We start from the raw sequence: 23533 nt of genomic DNA on the forward strand, positions 1-23533 counted from the left end.
GTCACTTCTGAGTGTAGACGAATGCCCATCGATGTCAGGTGCTTCAGGTGCAAAGAAGGGATGCTTGACTCTGCAGCCACGAGGACCAGGAGATGTCGAGTATGACCAGGAGCCAGATTCGAGCTGCCCCACAAAGGATGTCGAGTGCTGAGGGGTCGGTGTCCGGCTGGAGCACCAACAAGCCTTGGCAAAAGCAACCCATGCTGGAAGGTCAAGCAGGTTACGGTGTGAACCAGCAAGGTGCAAGTGACTCACCAAGCAATGGGGAGTCAGGGCACATCTGGAGCAACCAGGATAGCCCAACAGAATTCAAGATGACGCGGTGCACAGGGGTCGGGTTATGCAGTCCCCACGAGGGATACTGGCCTCAAACTTGCTGAGAGGGCAGATCAACCTCAGGGACCTTCGTAACCCACCTCCTGTGTTGCTGCAGGAGCTCAGGAGCAGCAGGCCGGTCAGTTGCTTTGAGGTGCCTGCAAATGCAGGGGAGTGACTCCTTCACCCAAAGGGAGATTCTTCAGTTGTCCTTATTGCCCCTCAGGTCCTGCACAGAGGGCACAGACAAAGCTTTGGATGGAGAGGGAGACAAAGTCGGGCCCAGTCAAAGTCTAGCGAAGTCCGGAGTGTCCAGACAGTCGAAGGTCAGTGGTTTCTTCTCGTAGAATCTTGTCCACGTAAAATCCAAAGAGCTACAGACAGGTAAGCCCTATTGTACCCACGGGAGAGGGTTGGACAGATTCAGGGGTCCCTCCTTGGGGAGGGGCAGGACAGAGGGGAGGTTACTCCCATGTCCTTTGTCCAGTTTTGTGCCAGAGCAGGAGCCAATGGCTCCCAGAACTGGTTTGAACTGGACTGTGCACAGGGACACCAAATGAGCCCCAGGTGCAGACTTTGACTCTCTCAGAGTTCACCCACCCAGCCCCAGTACACTAAATCCTGTCAGGGAGGTGGTCACAACTTCCTGTGACAGGATGCCTATTGTGCTGCCTTCCCCTGCTTGAGCTTGGCTCAGCAGCCGGAGGACAGAAGTGTGTCTCTGGTCGGCAGCATACATTTTGTGCTGTCCGGGTCGAGAAGGCTGGTACCGGATAGACCAGTGACCACACGAAGCTTGTTTCTGAAGGGTGGAATCATACCTCCCACACCAGTTACCGGTGTGGAGGTATGATTCCACGGTGTTCAATACCAAACATGTTTCTATGCAGCCGTTTTCGAGATAGCATTTACTGCAAGGTTATAATGCACCTCTACCTATATGTCCGGCTGAGTCACAGACAACCCGGGAAAATGGTCTCCGAAGGCTGCAGAGAGGCTCTGCTCGTGGAGGGGCACCCTCTCACCTAAAACCCAGCACCCTGCCTTCAGGATTGATAAGGCATGCTGTAGGGGTGACTTGTAAGTTTTAAGTGTAGTGACCTATAGATATAGTGAACCTTTATCCAAAGTAAGTGGTGCAAGCACAATCTTACACAGGTCGCAGTAGCAGACCTGCAGTTCCATTTTGCATGGCCTCTCAGGGTGGCATAATACATGCTTCAGCCCATGGGAGGCCTCTGGGGTACCTATGCCCTGGGTACATGGGTAACATATACTGGGGACTGATAAGGACACCCCAGTATCCAATCTGGAGTTTATCAAAGTACATGGATGACAATTAAAAAGAGAAAGCAAATAGACTGGGGTCCTGATTAGCAGGATCCCAGTCAGACTAGTCAAAAACAGTGAAACATCAAGTAAAAAGTGGGGGTAACCATAAGAAGCAGATCCTACATTCCTACAGTCACAAGCCATGTACTTTTACAAACTCCTCCTAAACTCCAGCCTGAATCATTAAAGAAAAAGACATGCGTTGAAGAAGTGGTTGGAGTGAATATGAGAGTGGCTGGATACGTAGGTACATGGGCGTGTGCATGAGTCAATTAAAGCATGAATTGGTAATGCGTCAGTGGGGTTATGAGAAGCCGAGTGGGCTACATGATTATTACATGGGGTTCTAGATGGATAAGTGGGTAGATGAGAGAAAAGGTTGGTGACATTTTGGATGATTGAGGAGGTGGATGCATAAGTAGCTGAAAAGGGTTTGGTTGGCTAACATATTAATGAATGGTCAAAGAGCATGTGGATGATGGAAGAAGGGATGGATAGAATTTTTTTTAAAGCAGCCATAGTTAATTGCATTGGTGAGTGGTGCGTTTTACGCTCCCAGTCCTAAATATTTACTGTGGTGAGTGTGAATCGGTGGATAAACTGTGAGTAGGTAGATTAATAGTGAGTTGACGGGTAGTTGGATCAATGGGCGTTGAGTGGACTAACTGAAGGGGAGGATGAGTGAGGAAGAGGATTGTTGGACTTGGCCCTTCTGGCCGGTTCACCCCGAAACTTTTTGCTTAATATTGTGACTTGGTTTAGTGATTTTATTGACTTCTGCGCACTTTACCGCTGTGTCCCAGGGTAAAGTGCGTGCGTGTTGTGAGGTTGGCCTGCCCTCCCATAGGAATGCATGGGGGAATGTATGCATCCTGGTAGTTCCTGATGCGTGGGGTGTGCAGGCCCGTGTTTGGTATGTGCAGACTCGTGTGAGTGAATGCTGCGCGTTGATGTGTGCGGCGTGCATGTACCTAGTGTGGAAGTGCCACTTCTAGAAGTGGGCACTTCAGTGTGCAGTATGAAATGTGTGACTTGTCTGGCGATTGGCTGGTGGAGGTCATGTGACGGGCCAGGGATTCCCCAGAGTCAGGAGGAGTCACCCAGTGGTGAATGGGGAGTTAGCATGTTGATGGCTGGGGAGGAGTGTACCTGGGTCCTGAATAGGACAGGGCTTTCCCCACACAATGCTGGCGCCGGCCCCTGTGGTGCGTCTAATGACCCTAGCCCTGCCAGTGAATAGGGAGAGGGGCTGAGCAAAACAAAGTGCTCAGGAACCAGATGTAACTGGTTCGCCCCTTCCCTGCACCTTAGACAAAGACTTGTACTGTATAAAAAGGGGCTGTGTCCCCTTACAGGTTGTTCTCTTGCAGGATCCACTTGAGGGGGGGCCTGCTGCTGCTGGGCGCCAGGAGAGACCGCCACTGGGGACTGCCTCCCTGCTGGAGGGCCCTGTGAGCTGGCTCTGGGCCCAGCCTTTGCCCCCCTGCTCTCTGAAGGAACTTTTGGTTGCTGGACGTTGCTTATAGCGCCTGGGAGCGCTTTCTGGGCTTTGTATAGCGCTGGGGGCGCTGATTTGCCTTATAGCGCTGCAAGCGCTGTGACTTTGATTGCGGGTGCCTACCCCGCTCATTTTTCGTGCCTCTGGCCGCGAGGACGACCGTGGGTGCCCACCCCGCATGGTGTGATCGTTGGCGGGTGCCCACCCCGCTTATTTACTTGTTCCTACGGCGGGTGCCCATCCCGCCGTATACCGCATCTACGAGGGAGCCCACCCCTCTTGTGACGAGGAAGATCACCGCTGCAGCCCGGTCCGGGGAAGCCCGGAAGTCAGGCAGCCTTCGTTGGGACGGGGGCGGGACTGGCAAGCAGGAAGCGGACGGGAGCCTACCCCGCGCTCCTGCACGGAAGCCGGAAACCTGTGTTGACTGACGCGGGGCTCCCGTGAGGTCGAGGGAAGCCCTGCGCCGAGAAAGCGGAACAGCGTCGTGACCACCCCAGCACCAGAGCGGAGAGAGAAAAGCCGACGCGGGAGTCCCCAGAGCAGCCCGGTGAGTACAAAGGGCTGGGGGACTCCGCGCATGTGCTGGGGGGTGCGGGGGCAGTGTGTCGAGCCCCGTGAGGCTCCACCAGAGGGGGCATTGGTTCTCGAGCCCCGTGGCTCCAACGACGGGGCGAGATTCCGTTAGAGTCCAGAGGGACTCCGGGGCCACGATCCGCTCAGAGCGCTCGGAGCGCTCCAACGTACGGGGGCCCTCCTTAGTGAGCAGAGCGGCTCCGGAAGGCAGCGGGCCGCTCCAATGTCAGGGGCAATATTTTGATAGAGCCCTGACAGGCTCCAACGAAGGAGCACGATATTATTTAGAGCCTGCGAGGCTCGAGGGGACATTTGGCGAGGATAGAGCCCAAAGGGGGCTCCAGAGGCACGCAGAGTGCCTGAAGTTTCGTTTCCCAGCTGCCCAGCACTTAGTGGGCAGCTGCCACGTTTAGGTGGGGGACCATTTTTGTTTTAGTCTGCGCAGCTGGCGCAGCTTGACTGAACACAGGGCGTCCTAGCCCCTACCAGGCCAGTTGGCCCAGGGACTGCCACAGGTGGTGGCTCATGTGGAGTTTTGCGCTGTTGTTCCTACCTGCACCTCTGAATGTGTGTTGCTGCATCATGTGCCTTGTTTTACACCTCTGAATGTTTTATGCATCATGTGTGTTCCTTCCTTGCACCTCTGAATGTGTTTTTATGCGTCATGTGCCATTGCTTTACACCTCTGAATGTTTTTAGGCATCATGTGTTTTCCTTCCCTACACCTCTGAATGTGATGCATCATGTGTAACGTCCTATTACCCCTACAGGTATTGTGATACGTAGGTGGTTGTTTGCTTTCTCCTAGTACAGGTGGTGCTAGTGAGGTTCTAGTTCCCTGCGTGACCGCTCCTAAGGTGGTTAGGGTTGCGTAGGTGGTACTTCCCTGATACCAGTAAGTACTGGTTGTGTGCTATACATATTATTTTTGTGCTACAGTGATCTTATACATTTTTGTGCTACGTTCTAAAAAGTGCTAATTCCGGACAGTGGTCCAGGTGGCCCTGTCCCCTGTACATATAATCCCTTGTAAATTCTGCCCGTGCCTGTTGGCACATTGTAAAGTGTGTGTTTTTATCTAATGCGTTGTGTATAATACAAAGGTTATTTTTATAGAATACCTTGTGTGGAGTTTCCTTTGTGGTGGGCCTTGGGTGTTGTTGCTGGGTGCGCGCGCAAACCCTTTACACCTTGCCTCAGAGATAAGCCTGACTGCTCGTGCCAAGCTACCAAGGGGGTGAGCAGGGGTTATCTTTGGCGTGTAACTTCCTTGCCCTGACTAGAGTGGTGGTTTCTGCCTGGCTTTGGCGCAAGCCTTAGCCAACCAGAAATCGCCAGTTCTAACAAGGATGAATAGGTGGGTAGGCTGGTGCGCTGTGCGTGAATGTGTAGCTAGGTGGATGAATGTGCAAGTGGAGATGCGAGGGAACTGATGTGCAAATTTAGCTTGAATTAATGTGTGTGTTCTGGACAATGTGACCACAGGATGAGTAAGTGGATAGCAATGATTAGGTGAACGTATGATTAGTTGGTGGATACGTTGGTGACTAAGCAAATTTATGGACAGCTAGACAGATGGGGAATGAGTGAGTCAGCAGAAGTATTGATGGATGCATCAGATGGTTGAAAGAGTGGGGAGGCAAAATAATGTATAGTCAGGAGGATGAATGAGTAAGTAGGTGGATGGAAGACTAGGTGGATGGTAGGGGGCAGGTGGATTATTAACTTGCTGTTGATTTAATATAAGAGGATGAGCACGTTAATTGGCGAGTAGAAGGCTAAGTGAGTCAGCAGATGCAAGGATGGGCGAGTAGGTGAGTGGATGGTGGGTGAGTAGATGTATTTTGAGGACAGATGTACAGACCAGTGAGTAGACGGAGAAGTTTATGTGTGGATGAATAAGTGGAGGGGTATGGGTATGTTGTAAGAGTAGTGTTGGAGCCGGCCTCGTGGCGTTGTCCTGTTCCCCCTCGCTCAGCTGCACGAGGTCCCATGCACCTCGGGGCTCCTCCATCTTGGATTACACGTCACCCCACGTGACCACCTCCGTGACCCTGCTCTACCCGGCCTCGGTCCCAGCGAGGCCCGACATCGAGGCGCCACCCCTGGCCCGGGGGATACCACGTGAGCCCTTCCCACTCCAGGCGGAGGGCAGTATCGATGGGACCCCCAACCGTCCTTCCACACCTAGGTGCGACCGCCCCACAGCTCTCTGGGGCCTGGCGCCTCTCCTGCTGGGCGTCTGGCCGCGCCCTACCCGGCCTCTCCGCCCTCCTGGGCGCAAGGGTCCGGACATCAAAGGGCTCAAGACCTATACAGGGGTGTGGAATTTAGTAAAATATCTACTTGTCCATGGGACAGGGAGCTTCATAAATCTACATGTCCTGTACAAAATCCACTTGTCCCTTTGGTGCCTTGATGTGCACCGTCAAATAATGGCAGCAATCATAGAAGAGCTCGGATAATAGCCTCTCTGGTTATGTCAGGCTCATAGTATAGAAGGATTTGAAAACTAGTGATTTCCGTATTTTGCCTCTTTTCTGCAGATCTACACATTCATCATTTCATTCACCCACTGATATCTAACATTTCACCTTTACATTAGCTTCCATTCATTCTTTAATCAGCCTTTCACCATTCTGCTTGTCAATCCATCCATCCATCCGCCCATCCATATTCCAATCTACCCATCCATCCCCAAACATAGCCATCTGTCCATCCTTTCGCTCGCCCATTCTTCCTCTCATCCATCAATTTACCCTTTCACTCATCCATCTTTTCGCTTACTGATCCATCCACCCTGCAACCCATCTATCTTTTCACCCTTTCCTTCATCAACACATCCATCGTCCATCCAACATCCCTGTCACTCATCCACCCTTTCACTCGCATCCATCCTTTCACTCACTCATCCTTACACGTTAATTATGGGCCTTTGTCTGCCGAACTCCAGACAGAAAAGGCTCATCAAGAGCTCCACCCTGCTGTAGCTGCTAAAGCGAGTGGTGCACAACACCCCTGGCCAAACCTATCCTTCCAGCTCCAAATCTATCATTCAAGCTCATCAATCAATCCTTTCGCTCATTCATTCATCCACTTTCACCCCTCCATCCACCTTTTCACTCATATCCATCAACTTTCACTCATCCCTCGATCCAGCCATCCTTGTGCTCTTCCATCTTTCACTCCTCCATCCTCCTTTACACTCCAATCCATCCACCCTTTCACTCATCCCTCCAGCCTTTTGCTCTTCCGTCTTTCACCCCATCCATCCTCCTTTTTTCACTAAAATCCATCCACCCTTTCACTCATCCCTTCATTCATCCACCCTTTCACTCATCCCTTCATTCATCCATCCTTTTGCTCTTCCGTCTTTCACCCAATCCATCCACCCTTTCACTCAAATCCATCCATCCACCGTTTCACCCATCCATCGTTTCACCCATCCATCCATCGTTTCATCCTTCCACCCATCAATCTTCACATCCTTCCACCCAGCCCTCCACCTAGCCATCCATCCATCCCTCCACCCAGCCATCCCTTCAGATATCCATCCATCCCTTCAGATATCCATCCATCCATCCCTTCAGATATCCATCCATCCCTTCAGATATCCATCCATCCCTTCAGATATCCATCCATCCCTTCAGATATCCATCCATCCCTTCAGATATCCATCCATCCCTTCAGATATCCATCCCTCCCTTCAGATATCCATCCCTCCCTCCCTCCATTCCTCCCTCCCTCCCTCCAGCCCTCCCTCCCTTCCTTCCTCCCTCCATCCCTCCCTCCCTCCAGCCCTCCCTCCCTTCCTCCCTCCAGCCCTCCCTCCCTTCCTCCAGCCCTCCCTCCCTTCCTCCCTCCATCCCTCCCTCCCTCCAGCCATCCATCCATCCAGCCATCCCTCCCTCCACCCAGCCATCCATCCCTCTCTCCCTCCACCCAGCCATCCCTCCCTCTCTCTCTCCCTCCACCCAGCCATCCATCCCTCCCTCCCTCCATCCCTCCATCCCTCCCTCCCTCCCTCCCTCCATCCATCCATCCATCCACCCAGCCATCCATCCACCCAGCCATCCATCCTTTCACTCATCCGACCACTTTCACCCCATCCATTCACCCTTTCACTCATCCATCCACACACATCTATCCACTTTCACCACATCCATCCATTCACCCTTACACTCATCCATCCATCCTTGCACTCATCCATCCATCCATCCATCCTTGCACTCATCCATCCATCCATCCTTGCACTCATCCATCCATCCATCCTTGCACTCATCCATCCATCCATCCTGGCACTCATCCATCCATCCTGCTGTTGCTGCTACAGTGGCGTGTTCAGATGCCCCTGGTGCAAGCACAAAGTGAGAGGAGAGGCCCAGTGCAAGGAGAGAAATTATGGTGCGCCTGAGGATTGCATGAATTCCCCATGGGTAAACTAATGAGCTTTAATGTAAGCCCTGGATGAGGTAAGATATGAGAGGCCAAGGGGAGCGCGGTTAGCAAGTACAGGTACCGGGTGAAATAAGGTGTACAGAAAAAGCAAAGTGCAAAGGAGGGTTGTGCAGGGGCTGCAAGAGAAGAGAAAGCATGGGCTTTACTGTAGGCCCCCGGAGGCGAGGAGGGATCTTGGGGCCGATTTGAGGCTTAAGGGTGAAGCACACAATAAAAGGCAGGGGGGTCACAAGGTTAAAGTCAGAGCAGGAGTCAAGAGGCCCAGCCTCTTACATTCCAGTGATGTGTGTGTTCTGGGGCTGCATCTTATGCTGGAAGAAAAGGAAAGGGCCAGAAGAGGGTCTGGAAGTCTCGGGGAGAAAGCAAAATGACTCGACAGTGCTGTGGATTTTTTATATGGAGTTGCAACTTTGAGCTCAGCTCAATCATGTTGTTGTTCTGCTCTGGTGAAATTTAAGTGCAGGCCCCAGCTTTCGAATTGACCCTTTCACTGCCAATGAACTCCCCAGAGCTCCTTATTAACTGGCTGTGACCAAGAGGGTTAAACAGCTGTGTATCAGATTACCGTAAGCCTGTCAACTTGTCCTTTGGACAAGTTAGAAATTAAATCCTCTTGCCCTTGTAAGAAATCTAGATGTCTCGGGCGTCGGGAGATAGGAATTCCCCACCCCTGCCTATATCTTGGGCGACCCGACAACAAGATGGCAGTTGTATCCTGGAGTCGAGAGCCCTGCTGATCGGATCGCGGCTGACCCTACGGAGAAAGACTCTTCCTGAAACTACCTGCTGAGCCCTGCTGACGACGTCGCGGCTCCATCGTGCTTACAAGACCTTCACGAACCTTTGGGGCCCTGCTGACGCCGTCGCGGCCCGACCTTGTTGCAACAGACCATCAGAGCCCAGCTGACCTCGTCGCGGCTCGACCGAAGCGGACCTACCACCGGAGCCCTGCTGACTGTGTCGCGGCTCGACCCAAGCGGAACTACCACCCGAGCCCTGCTGACGCTGTCGCGGCTCTCCACGTCCGAGCCGCTCTGAGACCAGCATCCAAGGTCTGGCGCAAAGCCCTCCCGTACCTGGTTGGTACAGAGACTGTCCCGCTACCCTATCCCTTCCAAGACATTGAGACTCTTACTGGATCTCTCGATCCCACTGTACATATTGAACGTGCTCCTTTTTTATATATAAAGAACCAAGATAAGCAACCGATACGGAGTCCTGTGTGGTGGTGTTACTGGGCCTAGTACGATTATAGGAGAAGGACCTCTCCTAGGAGGCTTCTCAGCGGCTCTCGGCTATATCTTGGCGGTAGGAAGGTGCCCGGAGTAGTCCCTCCGACTCCCCGGTGGTCCTCCCTCCAACATTTGGTGGCCAGCGACGGGATCCGAGCCAGACGCAATCGTACAAGCCAGTAACGCACCCACTACCTAACCAGACGGAAAAAGAAAAAGGGAACCATGGACGGCCAAGAAGCAACCGTGGCCGCAACCTTCCAGCTGGAAAAGCTGGAAGAATACACCCACAAAGAACTAAAACAATTCTGCAAAGACAAAGGGATCCCAACCACAGGATTGGGCACCAAGGAAGAAATGCAGAAAGCCCTGAAAGCCTGGGCCGAAGCAGAGGCCACTCCACCCCGCACCGAAGGGACCTCGGCCCGGGACGAAAACCTGCCGACCAAAACCCCGACAGATGGGGGGCAAGGCATCCCCGAAGCCCGCCTATCCCACGAAGAAATACGAGAACGGGAAAGGGTCCGGGCACACGAAATGGACCTCGCACGACTACGGCTGGACGGTGAGCTCCAGCTAGCGGAGAAGAAAATAGCCCTGGAGCAACTACGGCTGCAAGAGGAAATCGAGGAAAAGAAACGGCATCGGGAGCTCGAAGAGAGACGGCTAACCCTCGAGCACGAGAGGAGCCTCAAAGAACTCGAACTGAAATCCAAAACGGGGGAGACCAGCACCCCCGGGGCCCGGGACGCCCTACCACTGACCGAGCCAAAGGTTCATATCCCCAAGGATGTCGTCAAAGAGTACTACAAGAACGACGACATCCAGCAGTGGTTCCGAGCCTACGAGGTAGCCATGACCTCCCATCGGGTACCCCGGAAGGATTGGGGTGCCGGCCTATGGGGGAGGTTCCTCAGCGAGGGCCGTGATACCCTGCTGCAACTCCCCGGCGCAGTGATGACCTCCTACGATCACATGAAGGAAGCCCTACTCACCCGCTACGGACTATCAGCCGAGATGTACCGGTAGCGCTTCAGGGACTGCAAGAAGGATGTATGACGTTACAACGCATGCTTTTACACCGCATGCCGTTACAACAAATTTTTTACACCGCAAGATCTGTTACAACTCAAGCCTTTACAACGCATGCTTTTACAACGACGTACACTAGATGGAGTGCTGACATTAGAAATGTATAATTTACTATTCTAACTCCAGTCCACGTTGCAGTAGGGAAGGTGTTTGGATAGTAAAACTACACTATTTCTAATGTTAGCACGCCATCTAGTGCATTTCATTGTAATGGCATGCGTTGTAATGGCATGCGTTGTAACAGATTTCGCGTTGTTACAGTTTCGTTGTAATGGTAGTGCGGTGTAAAAGTTGCGTTGTAAACGTTGTATACCCTGCAAGAAGCTCCCCGGTACCACCTGGGTCGAGTACGTGGACTTCTTCAGCCGGGCTTTTGAAGGGTGGATAAAAGGGAGCAAGGTCACCTCGTACAATGAACTGTTCGACCTCATTGTCTGGGAGCACCTCGCCAACAACTGCTTTGTAGAACTAAGGCAACACCTCCTGGACAGTAAGTTGACCGAGCCCCGGAAGCTCGCCGCCGAAGCAGACCGATGGGTCAACACAAGGGTCCCCCGGAACCCCGTGGGGGACTACCAACGGAGTACCACGGGACCCCCTCGCCAGCGGGGCGGAGGAGGGGGTCCCACCACAGCCGAGACTTCCCGGCCGGGCCGCCCAGAAGCCCGCCACGAGGCCAAGCCGCCAACCACATGTCCCCGACCCTGGGCCGAAGGGGGACCCCCATCGCCCGACCGGGACCCCGACCACCAGTGACCTGCTTCGGCTGCCAGCAGACCGGCCACTATGCGAGCGACCCGGCCTGCCCCGTGAACCGACGAAACGGGACCGCTGGGCTCCCTCCCCGACAAATAGCCGCCGCTGCCCTGGGGGAAGGAGAAGAAGAGGAGGAAAACCGCGAGGACGGGTCCCCCGAGTGGGAACCAGCTGCCATGTCGCTCGTCTGCCTGGGCTCCCGAGAAATGGTGCCCCGAGCGGCCATCCCAAGCAACACCCAGAAGTACCAGCAGTGTGTCACCATCAACGGACGATGGGCCGAGTCCCTCCGGGACACTGGGGCTAGCGTGACCACTGTCCGCTGCCACCTAGTGACCCCCGAACAAATCCTGCCACATGTCCTATGCCCGGTCCGGACCGCGGACAACACCGAAAGCATGTGCCGGATGGCCAGGATCCCCTTCGAGTGGGGAGGAGTGTCCGGCACCCTAAAAGTGACTGTCCGCGACGACGCCCCCGTGGACTGCCTCCTGGGGAATGACCTAGAGAGCTCCCCCTGGGCCCAGGTGGAGCGCCGAGAGCATCTGGGGATGCTAGGGCTGCCTGAGTGGGCCTGCGCCCCCACCTGGTCCATGACCGCCCAACCCGCCGCTGCCGCGGCCACCGACCAGCCTACGGGCCCAGAACTATCACCCGCCTCCGGCACGGAGGAACCCGACGATGAGGCCGGGCCGTCCGAACTCTCCAAAGGGCCGGGCTCACAATTAAGGCCAGCAAATGCCAGATCGGTCAGGGATCTGTGACCTATCTGGGCCACCAGGTGGGGAGTGGCCAGGTAGCGCCCCTCCAGTTGAAGGTCGATGCCATCCAGGCGTGGGAGCCCCCCGCAACCCAGACCGCTATCCGGGCCTTCTTAGGCCTCACAGGCTACTACCGGCGATTCATTAAGGATTATGGCAGCATTGTGGGCCCCCTTACGGAGCTCACTTCCAAGAAACAGCCCAAGGTGGTGCACTGGACGCCCCGCTGCCAGACCGCTTTTGAAGCCCTCAAGGCGGCCATGTGTGCTGCCCCAGGGCTACAGGCCCCTGACTACAGCAAGGAATTTGTGGTGCAGACCGACGCATCCGAGTACGGGGTCGGGGCGGTCCTCTCCCAGATGGACGCCGAGGGCCTCGACCGACCTGTGGCCTTTATCAGCCGCCGACTGCTGCCACGAGAACAGAGGTGGAGAACCATCGAGCGGGAGGCCTTCGCTGTGGTATGGGCTCTCAAGAAGCTCCGGCCCTACCTGTTCGGCACCCACTTCAGGGTCCAGACTGACCACCGGCCCTTGCGGTGGCTCATGCAAATGCGGGGCGAGAACCCCAAGCTGTTGCGATGGTCCATCTCGTTGCAAGGGATGGACTTCACCGTGGAACACCGGCCCGGCAACGACCACGCCAATGCTGACGGCCTGTCCCGATTCTTCCGCCTCGGCGAGGAGAACCCCCAAGGAGATGGGTGACTCTCCCTGCCTTCAGCTGGGGGGGACGCGTGTTGGAGCCGGCCTCGTGGCGTGGTACTGTTCCCCCTCGCTCAGCTGCACGAGGTCCCATGCACCTCGGGGCTCCTCCATCTTGGATTACACGTCACCCCACGTGACCACCTCCGTGACCCTGCTCTACCCGGCCTCGGTCCCAGCGAGGCCCGACATCGAGGCGCCACCCCTGGCCCGGGGGATACCACGTGAGCCCTTCCCACTCCCGGCGGAGGGCAGTATCGATGGGACCCCCAACCGTCCTTCCACACCTAGGTGCGACCGCCCCACAGCTCTCTGGGGCCTGGCGCCTCTCCTGCTGGGCGTCTGGCCGCGCCCTACCCGGCCTCTCCACCCTCCTGGGCGCAAGGGTCCGGACATCAAAGGGCTCAAGACCTATATCTGGGGCGACCCGACAACAAGATGGCAGTTGTATCCTGGAGTCGAGAGCCCTGCTGATCGGATCGCGGCTGACCCTACGGAGAAAGACTCTTCCTGAAACTACCTGCTGAGCCCTGCGGACGACGTCGCGGCTCCATCGTGCTTACAAGACCTTCACGAACCTTTGGGGCCCTGCAGACGCCGTCGCGGCCCGACCTTGTTGCAACAGACCATCAGAGCCCAGCTGACCTCGTCGCGGCTCGACCGAAGCGGACCTACCACCGGAGCCCTGCTGACTGTGTCGCGGCTCGACCCAAGCGGAACTACCACCCGAGCCCTGCTGACGCCGTCGCGGCTCTCCACGTCCGAGCCGCTCTGAGACCAGCATCCAAGGTCTGGCGCAAAGCCCTCCCGTACCTGGTTGGTACAGAGACTGTCCCGCTACCCTATCCCTTCCAAGACATTGAGACTCTTACTGGATCTCTCGATCCCACTGTACATATTGAACGTGCTCCTTTTTTATATATAAAGAACCAAGATAAGCAACCGATACGGAGTCCTGTGTGGTGGTGTTACTGGGCCTAGTACGATTATAGGAGAAGGACCTCTCCTAGGAGGCTTCTCAGCGGCGCTCGGCTATAACTTGGCGGTAGGAAGGTGCCCGGAGTAGTCCCTCCGACTCCCCGGTGGTCCTCCCTCCAACAAGTAGGTAAGTGGATGAGAGTAAAAGTGGATGGTTATCTGTACAACTAAGTAGCTGGATGGTGGATGAGTAGCTTGGTAGATATATGAGCATGGGTAACGGCGGAGGAGCCTACTGGTGATGCCAGACGAGTTAGCGAGTGATGGTGGATGAGAAGATCGATGGCTGAAAGAACAGTTAGGCGGATGGATGTGTGATCAGGTTAGTTGGTGAATGGTGGAAGAGTAGGTAGGTAGGGGGGAAGTTAGTAATGGTCAGAACGACATCAGCTCAGCAGATGGATGAGTTGGATCGTGTGAGAAAAGACTGAGTAGGTGCACGAAAGGTGAGTGACTGAGCAGGTTAATTAATGTTTAGCGTCCAAATAGGTTGATCATTGGGGCACCTGTATACAGAGTCTAACTATGCCACTGTTGCACAAAATGCACATGCAGATTACAGAACAATGGGAGTACTTATTTGGTAAAGAAAAGATATGTAATTACGAACAAGGCCATTGAGACAGCACATAAAGAAAAAAAAGACAACACAACAGAGGGTCGGAGTGTCCTCAATTATTAAAGAGAATCGGAATGTTAATACGCCAAAGGCTGATCAGACTGCATAAAAATCTGAATATATTTAATATGTAAGCAGACCTGAATGTGTGTTCACACAAACAAATATGTATTTAAGAGGAGAACATTGCTCTCTCGTTGTCACAATAATGAGGCCAGTGCCAAAACACAAAACCATTAGTCTTTTCTGCCTAATAGGAGGAGGGGCCCGCAGCATCCCATATCTCAGATATTCATAGGCCTTCAAAGAAATGGGGGGGGCTCCCTGAATGTTTGGGGCTTGTTGCACCATGCCTTTGAATGGAACATATGGATTAAATGTATAAGTTTTCCTGGGAGAGCTCTGCCCTTACTAATTGCTAAGAATGTGCTGCACGTTTCAAGCAAGTGTCCCCTTGAACCATAAGAACTTTCTTAAGAGTGTTTACAAAACGTGTTGTACATGAAACGCCTTAAACACGTGTAATGTAAAAATGTCCCTTTTGAAAACATGCCGTCATAAATACTGTTTGTCGGATATGCTGTTTAGCAATAAATGCACAAGTATATGCACGGTCTGTAAGGCACTGAACAACGCACCAAACGAGGAGAGGCACCCGACCGGCCATTGTGCATTACTAGTGTGCAAGCGAAAAAATAAACATTGAGTAATAAAAAGCAGCCTTACTTGTTAGTAGCCTCGCAGGCTGACAGTGTCCAATTTTGCAGAGCTTTCGCTCTCTTCCTTGTTTTACACGAGTGCTGGAAATGAAGGGGAGGGAAAGGGGGGGAGAGGGCTGACATAATTGAGACAGCACTTAAAGAAAAGACAACACAAAAGAGAGTCGGGCTGTCCTCAATTATTAAAGAGAATTGGAATGCTAATAAGCCCAAGGCTGCATAAAAAAACAAAGCAGATCTGAATGTGTGTTCACATAAACAAATTTGTATTTAAGAGGAGATCATTGCTCTCACGTTTTCATAATAATGGGACGACTGGCACAACACAAAACCATGGGTCTTTTCTGCCTAATATGAGGAGGGGCCCCGCAGCATCCCATATCTCACAGATATTCATAGGACTTCAAAGGAATTGGGGCTCCCTGATTGTTGGGGGCTTGTTGTTCCATGCCTCTGAATGGAATATATGGATTAAACGTATAAGCTTTCCCGGTACAGCTCTGCCCTTTCTAATTGTTAAGAATGCGCTGCACATTTTAACCATGTGTCCCCTTGAATCATATTAACTTTCTAAAGAAAGTTTACAAAACGTGTTGTACATTAAACACCTTAAACTCTTCAGCGCTGCGCGGATTCCCGCGCAGTGCTGAAAGATCTGAGCGCGGGCGGGGCCATGACGGAACGGTTCCGTCATAAGCACAGCCCAACCGGCGTGCATGACGGAACCGTTCCGTCAACGGCATCGGAGAGGTTAAACACGTGTAATGTAAAAATGTCCCCTTTGAAAACATGCCGTCCATTCATAAATACTATTTGTCGGATATGCCATTTAGCAATTAATGCACAAGTTTATGCACGGTCTGTAAGGCACTCAACAACGCACCAAACGAGGAGAGGCACCCGACCGGCCATTGTGCATTACTAGTTTGCTAACGAAAAAAACAAGAGAGAGGGTTGTTTTCCACTTGAACAAATCTATTGTTTTATACAGCTAATACAAAAAGAAGATAAACTCACCAACCTGAAACGAGGCATGGTGATTAATTGTAACAAGAACCCTCACAGAGACTTTCAATGTAGAGCGAGGGGCAGCACTTGCCAGTGAGCGTGGTATCAGGACTGCGAACGCCAGACAGTGTTGCCAGATTTTTAGACCCGTCCCAAGCCCAAAGCCACTCAAATATAAGCCCAAAATAAGCCCAACCAGACCAGTTCCAGCCCCAAAACCAGCCCAAATTAGCAAGTCTCCAATTAAGCGCAAATCGACATCAGAAACTATTTTAACGACAAATATACATTCTATTCAATATACAGATGGTGGGAGGGTGTTAACTGGGCACCTGCCTTAATGCTACTCCTTTTTAAGACCAGTTCTCCCTGTGACTGTCATGTGAAACAGGCAGTGCTCAGAATAAAATAGTAGAAAACAAAGAATAAGCAAGGCAGAAATAGTGGTCTGTGCAATTTACTGCTCCCTCTAAATTGGATTTTTAATAAAGTCTGTAAAACTCAGTGTCTTCATTATTCATTACATTACACATTAAAAATCTACATTGAAAAATGGTCACTCACTTCTTAAGAGGAGCAGCAATTTTGTAAATCTTGTGGTTGTTGGATTTCAGGTATGGCAGTTTTTGGCTGGACGTTGCTTTCAGCTAGCAAGTGCGCATAAGTCCTTTGACACCTGCTCACATTAAAGCCCTTAGTAGGAGCCACTTGGTTGTCTTCCATTGCAAGACAGCAAGCAAAGTCAATAGGCACATCCTATGCCTCAGTAAGCTTGTTTCAAGGGGTGAGGCGTGATCATGGGCAGCAATTTTGTAAATCTTGTGGTTGTTGGATTTCAGGTATGGCAGTTTTTGGCTGGACGTTGCTTTCAGCTAGCAAGTGCACATAAGTCCTCTGACACCTGCTCACATTAAAGCCCTTAGTAGGAGCCCCTTGGGTTTTTCCATTGCAAGACAGTAAGCAAAGTCATTAGGCACATCCTATGCCTCAGTAAGCTTGTTTCAAGGGGTGAGGCGTGATCATGGGCAGCAATTTTGTAAATCTTGTGGTTGTTGGATTTCAGGTATGGCAGTTTTTGGCTGGACGTTGCTTTCAGCTAGCAAGTGCGCATAAGTCCTCTGACACCTGCTCACATTAAAGCCCTTAGTAGGAGCCACTTGGGTTTCTTCCATTGCAAGACAGCAAGCAAAGTCAATAGGCACATCCTATGCCTCAGTAAGCTTGTTTCAAGGGGTGAGGCGTGATCATGGGCAGCAATTTTGTAAATCTTGTGGTTGTTGGATTTCAGGTATGGCAGTTTTTGGCTGGACGTTGCTTTCAGCTAGCAAGTGCGCATAAGTCCTCTGACACCTGCTCACATTAGAGCCCTTAGTAGGAGCCCCTTGGGTTTTTTCCATTGCAAGACAGCAAGTAAAGTCATTAGGCACATCCTATGCCTCAGTAAGCTTGTTTCAAGGGGTGAGGCGTGATCATGGGCAGCAATTTTGTAAATCTTGTGGTTGTTGGATTTCAGGTATGGCAGTTTTTGGCTGGACGTTGCTTTCAGCTAGCAAGTGCGCATAAGTCCTCTGACACATGCTCACATTAAAGCCCTTAGTAGGAGCCACTTGGGTTTCTTCCATTGCAAGACAGCAAGCAAAGTCAATAGGCACATCCTATGCCTCAGTAAGCTTGTTTCAAGGGGTGAGGCGTGATCATGGGCAGCAATTTTGTAAATCTTGTGGTTGTTGGATTTCAGGTATGGCAGTTTTTGGCTGGTCGTTGCTTTCAGCTAGCAAGTGCGCATAAGTCCTCTGACACCTGCTCACATTAAAGCCCTTAGTAGGAGCCACTTGGGTTTCTTCCATTGCAAGACAGCAAGCAAAGTCAATAGGCACATCCTATGCCTCAGTAAGCTTGTTTCAAGGGGTGAGGCGTGATCATGGGCAGCAATTTTGTAAATCTTGTGGTTGTTGGATTTCAGGTATGGCAGTTTTTGGCTGGACGTTGCTTTCAGCTAGCAAGTGCGCATAAGTCCTCTGACACATGCTCACATTAAAGCCCTTAGTAGGAGCCACTTGGGTTTCTTCCATTGCAAGACAGCAAGCAAAGTCAATAGGCACATCCTATGCCTCAGTAAGCTTGTTTCAAGGGGTGAGGCGTGATCATGGGCAGCAATTTTGTAAATCTTGTGGTTGTTGGATTTCAGGTATGGCAGTTTTTGGCCGGACGTTGCTTTCAGCTAGCAAGTGTGCATAAGTCCTCCGACACCTGCTCACATTAAAGCCCTTAGTAGGAGCCACTTGGGTTTCTTCCATTGCAAGACAGCAAGCAAAGTCAATAGGCACATCCTTTGCCTCAGTAAGCTAGGTCAATAGGCACATGGTGTGCCTTCAGAGTAGACGCTCATTTCAAGGGGTGAGGCAAGTCCCTGTAAACATGGCCAGCACAGGGAAACTGTGAATTGTTCATTAATCAATTCTTTGTATTTCAGCTTTGGCAGCTTTTGGGCTGGACACATCAAAGACCTCAGCAGGAGGCACTTAGGTTTCTTCCAGGTAGAAGACAGCAAGCTAGGTCAATAGGCACATGGTGTGCCTCCAGAGTAGACGCTTGTTTCAATGGGTGAGGCAAGTCCCTGTAAACATGGCCTTCACAGGGAAACTGAGAATTGTTCATGAATCACTTCTTTGTATTTCAGCTTTGGCAGCCTTTGGGCTGGACACATCAAAGACCTCAGCAGGAGACACTTAGGTTTCTTCCAGGTAGAAGACAGCAAGCTAGGTCAAAAGGCACATGGTGTGCCTCCAGGCACTCTATCTGTACTGGCATAACTGTGGTAATCCTAGCGCTAACACATGACAATGGCACCTGCTCCATCAAAGTAGGGGGGAAATAGGCGTGGCTCATCTGGATTAATAGTTTGGAGTATCTTGTATTTCGAGTTTGGCAGTATGTTGCTATTATCTAGCAAGTGCGCATCAGTCCTCCGACACACCATGCACCTGTAAAGTAGCCAGCTGGTTAACTGAAGCTCTTAATGAGTAATTCTTACACTCAAAGTTTGCTGCAGGTTGCTTCAAATCATTGTAATGGTCATGCAGTTCTATAGGGCTGAAATATGTTATGCAAATGCACAACAGTTTTTCCCTTCAATGGCAGTTGATTAATCAATTACAAAAGAAAATGTTGATGCTCCAATATCTTTCAGCAATTCCTCTTGAAATGTGGGCCCAACAGAGACTTAATTAGTGCTGTACATTTGTTGCGGTGCATTTGGAAGGCAGGGAATTCATCTTTCAAAATTTCACCATACCCACCTATAGTATTAATGGATCTACAACAAGCAGTTTGTATGGGAAACTAGATTTCTGTTATTTTCTGATCATTAGATATGGAAGGGATAGGTTGTACAAAGGATGCCACAGATGTGCTCGCTGCATTACTGCGTGAGCGGTGTTTAGTGGTTGCTGCATGTTGCTTCAAATCATTATAATGGGCATGCAGTTCTATAGGGCAGTACTTGCACGCTGCCTCTGTATTGTCTTATTTTATTGGGTAATCCATCCTTTGGATTCAGAAACCACTACCACCGTTCTTAATGTTTTGGACTCACATGACCATGTTGCACTCTTTAAACTGCAACTGTTGGGCTGCTGGGAGAAGCTGCCCAATGATTAACTGTGTGTTGATGCGAGGGCAGGGGAATACCTCAAACTGCAAGAGACAACCATCTCTATCTGTACTGGCATAACTGTGGTTATCCTAGAGCTAATACATGACAATGGCACCTGCTCAAAGTAGGGGGGAAATAGGCGTGGCTCATCTTGAGGCAAAGCAGTGTCCCACATATGTTGCTATGCAAAAGTTCAATTTTAAGGCATCATATTGTTGTAATAAACGATTTTGTTTGAGGTGTTAAGAAAGGAGCATGAGGAGAGTTCTCCATTGTGACTCCAGGACCTCCGATGGACAAGTGAAAAGGGCTTCTGGCAAATCTGTTACAGGTGGTTTGGGATCGGTAAGTACTTTGTGCGGAACTTTCTAAGAACGCTGAGAGACTCGGGGAGACGAGCTTTATATTCGCACACCAATACTTTCATGAACTCCAGGCACCTTGCCACGGTGCCTTCCTTTGACAAAGGGGAGTTTACTTTCTTCCACCTTGTTACGGAAAGTGAGCCCAAGATCTGCATCATCCTTTGAAAGGTAAATGGCAGAACTTTGTAAGTGTAGGGTCTGCAAATGTTCTTGATTGTTACATGTGAAAACACTCGGTTTTAGTATCCTTTTCAGTGTAGACAAGTACAGAGTATATAGATCACGGAAGATGTGGAGTGCATCCCCAGATTCTAGCTGAAAGATTTTGTTAACGACCTTTATTTCTTGGAGCACTGGCTTTAAGAAAGTGAGGTAAAGTAGATTTATCTTATCTTGATACATTTCTTGGCGCATCCTTGCTGCATAGCAGTGTTCCACATAGGATGCTGTGCTAAAGTGTAATTTTAAGGCATCATATTGTTCTAGTAAACGATCCACACAATCCGCCATCACTAGCCAGCGTGTTTCGCAAGGTGAAATTAATTTCAGGGGCCTGCCTCCGTCCAATGTGAGATACAACTCTTTATAGTCGGCCTGGCGTTTTGGCGAGTGGGAAAACCAGTTGTACGTTTCTCTGATCATAAATTCTATATTGCTAGGAATGCTCCTTATTGCTTTCTTAACAATGATGTCAAGGGAGTGGTAAATACAGCGCACAAGTTGCAAGGATGGTTGTTTATCTCGCAACAAAGTGAATGTTGAGTGGTGCTTCCCACACATAACGCTTGCCCCATCTGTACCTATGCCAAATTAATTTGTAATCTCAAGGTTACATGTTTCAAGCAACTATAGGACTGCATTTGCTATATCTTCGGAACAGGCCTGATCGAATTCTACCATGGCAAGGAAGGCGCTTACAAATTTGTTAAGCTTTTTGCTGAAATATTTAATGCAAATGCACTGGTGTTTTTTCACTGCAATGTGTGTTGCCAGAAGTAGGAGCAAGGGGGATAATGCTGCTCTTCTACAGTTGGCACCAGCGGGACTGGCACGCAATGCTGTGGGGTACACACTGGCAAGAGTAGGTCTTAGAAAGTGTTCTTCTGGTCCTGTCAGTAGCAGGCAGGTGTTCTGCCTCCTTCTGCAGTTAATGGGCAAGTCTGTGAAAGTGTTTTTCTACCCCTGGCAACATACATGAGCTGCACAGCTCCGGGGTGGTAGCGCACTGTTTCAAGTCTAATCATAGATAGCGCTGTTAAATTTTGCATACAAGAGTGGGGGTGGAACAAATGAGTATGACTTTAATGCAATGCGTTTCAGTCCAAACTTAATATATAGAATATTTGAAAGCAGTTTTAGGCCCATTCTGTTGCTTCGATCATTTTTTTTTAACAGCGTCATCTGGGGAAAAACTCGTTCAACATGAGTATTGGATATCGGGAGAGTCAACATCTTAATAGCGCCCATTGCAAGCTCATGAAAACAATGGTTGCCAGCAGCATCGGTGTAGTTATACACTTCCATCCAGAACGATTCTATGTTTGAAGTGTTAAGAAAGGAGCATGAGGATAAAGTTCTCCATTGTGACTCCAGGACCTCCAATGGACTATTGAAAAGGGCTTCTGGCAAAACTGTTACAGGAGGTTTGGGATCGGCAAGTACTTTTTGGAGACTCAAAGTTTTTAACTTTCTCAGCATGCTGAAAGACTCGGGGAGACGAGCTTTATATTCACACACCAATACTTTCATGAACTCCAGGCACCTTGTCACAATGCCTTCCTTTGACACAGAGGGGAGTTGACTTTGTTCCAGCTTGTTTTGGAAACTGAGCATCATCCTTTGAAAGATAAATGGCAGAACTTTGTAAGTCTAGGCTCTGCAACTGTTCTTGATTGTTACATGTGAAAACACTCGGTTTTAGTATCCTTTTCAGTGTGGACAAGTACAGAGCATATAGATCACGGAAGATGTGGCGTGCATCCCCAGATTCTAGCTGAAAGATTTTGTTAACGACCTTTATTTCTTGGAACACTGGCTTTAAGAAAGTGAGGTAAAGTAGATTTATCTCATCTTGATACATTTCTTGGAGCATCCTTGCTGCAAAGCAGTGTTCCACATAGGATGCTGTGCTAAAGTGTAATTTTAAGGCATCATATTGTTCTAGTAAACGATCCACACAATCTGCCATCACTAGCCAGCGTGTTTCGCAAGGCGAAATTAATTTCAGGGGCCTGCCTCCGTCCAATGTGAGATACAACTCTTTATAGTCGGCCTGGCGTTTTGGCGAGTGGGAAAACCAGTTGTACGTTTCTCTGATCATAAATTCTATATTGCTAGGAATGCTCCTTATTGCTTTCTTAGCAATGATGTCAAGGGAGTGGCAAATACAGCGCACAAGTTGCAAGGATGGTTGTTTATCTTGCAACAAGGTGAATGTTGAGTGGTGCTTCCCACACATGACGCTTGCCCCATCTGTACCTATGCCAATTAAATTTGTAATCTCAAGGTTACATGTTTCAAGCAACTTTAGGACTGCATTTGCTATATCTTCAGAACAGGCCTGATCTAACTCTACCATGGCAAGGAAGGTGCTTATTTGTAAAGCTTTTTGCTAAAATATTTAATGCAAATGCACAGTAGTTTTTTCACTTCAATGTCAGTTGATTCATCGACCAATAAAAAAAATGGTGATGTTCCAATATCTTTCAGCAATTCCTCCTTGAAATATGGGCCCAACAGAGAATTAATTAGTGCCGTACATTTTGTCCGGTGCATTCGGAAGGCAGGGAACTCATCTTTCAAAATTTCAACATACCCATCTATATTATTAATGGATGTACAACAAGCAGTTTGTATGGCAAATCTGATTTCTCTTCTTTTCTGATAGTTAGATATCGAAGGGATAGGTTGTACAAAGGATGCCACAAATGTGCTCGCTGCATTACAGCGTGGACGGTGTTTAGTGGTTGCTGCATGTTGCTTCAAATCATTATAATGGGCACGGATGTGTACATGGCAGTACTTGCATGCTGCTTTGCTATCATCTGTCCTTACAGGGGCAATCCATCTTTTTAGTTCAGGATCAACTCCCACTCTTTCCTGTATATGTTTTTATATCCTGACCACTTGCCCATCTTGCAATATTTAAACTGCAAAGTCAGCTGGGAGCAGAAAAATGATGAACTATTTCACAATGATGCTGGACGAATACCTGAAATTGCAACAGACAATATGCAATCAATAGCCCCATCTAGTGGATTGTTATACACTTTTTATTGAGCCAATTCAGGACACAAAATGAATCCTACACCATTTGTTGCCCAAACCACATTCCTTTACTACAACATTTCAATACTTAGCACCCAGGGAACATGCACCCAACTGATCTGGTCAGACATTGTCCATTCAGCATTACCCCGTTAGAATTCAATGCATGTAACATGACTGTGCTTTAAGCATGATGTA

General features: G+C 50.2%; 1 pseudogene; it reads right to left on the bottom strand.

The window, feature by feature from the left end:
• Window positions 1–21304: 21304 nt before the first annotated feature.
• LOC146784118 (uncharacterized) lies at window positions 21305–23202 on the bottom strand (annotated as a pseudogene).
• Window positions 23203–23533: the final 331 nt, after the last annotated feature.

Source organism: Triturus cristatus, chromosome 11 (assembly GCF_964204655.1).
Source record: "Triturus cristatus chromosome 11, aTriCri1.1, whole genome shotgun sequence".
Classification (NCBI taxonomy): Eukaryota; Metazoa; Chordata; class Amphibia; order Caudata; family Salamandridae; genus Triturus; species Triturus cristatus.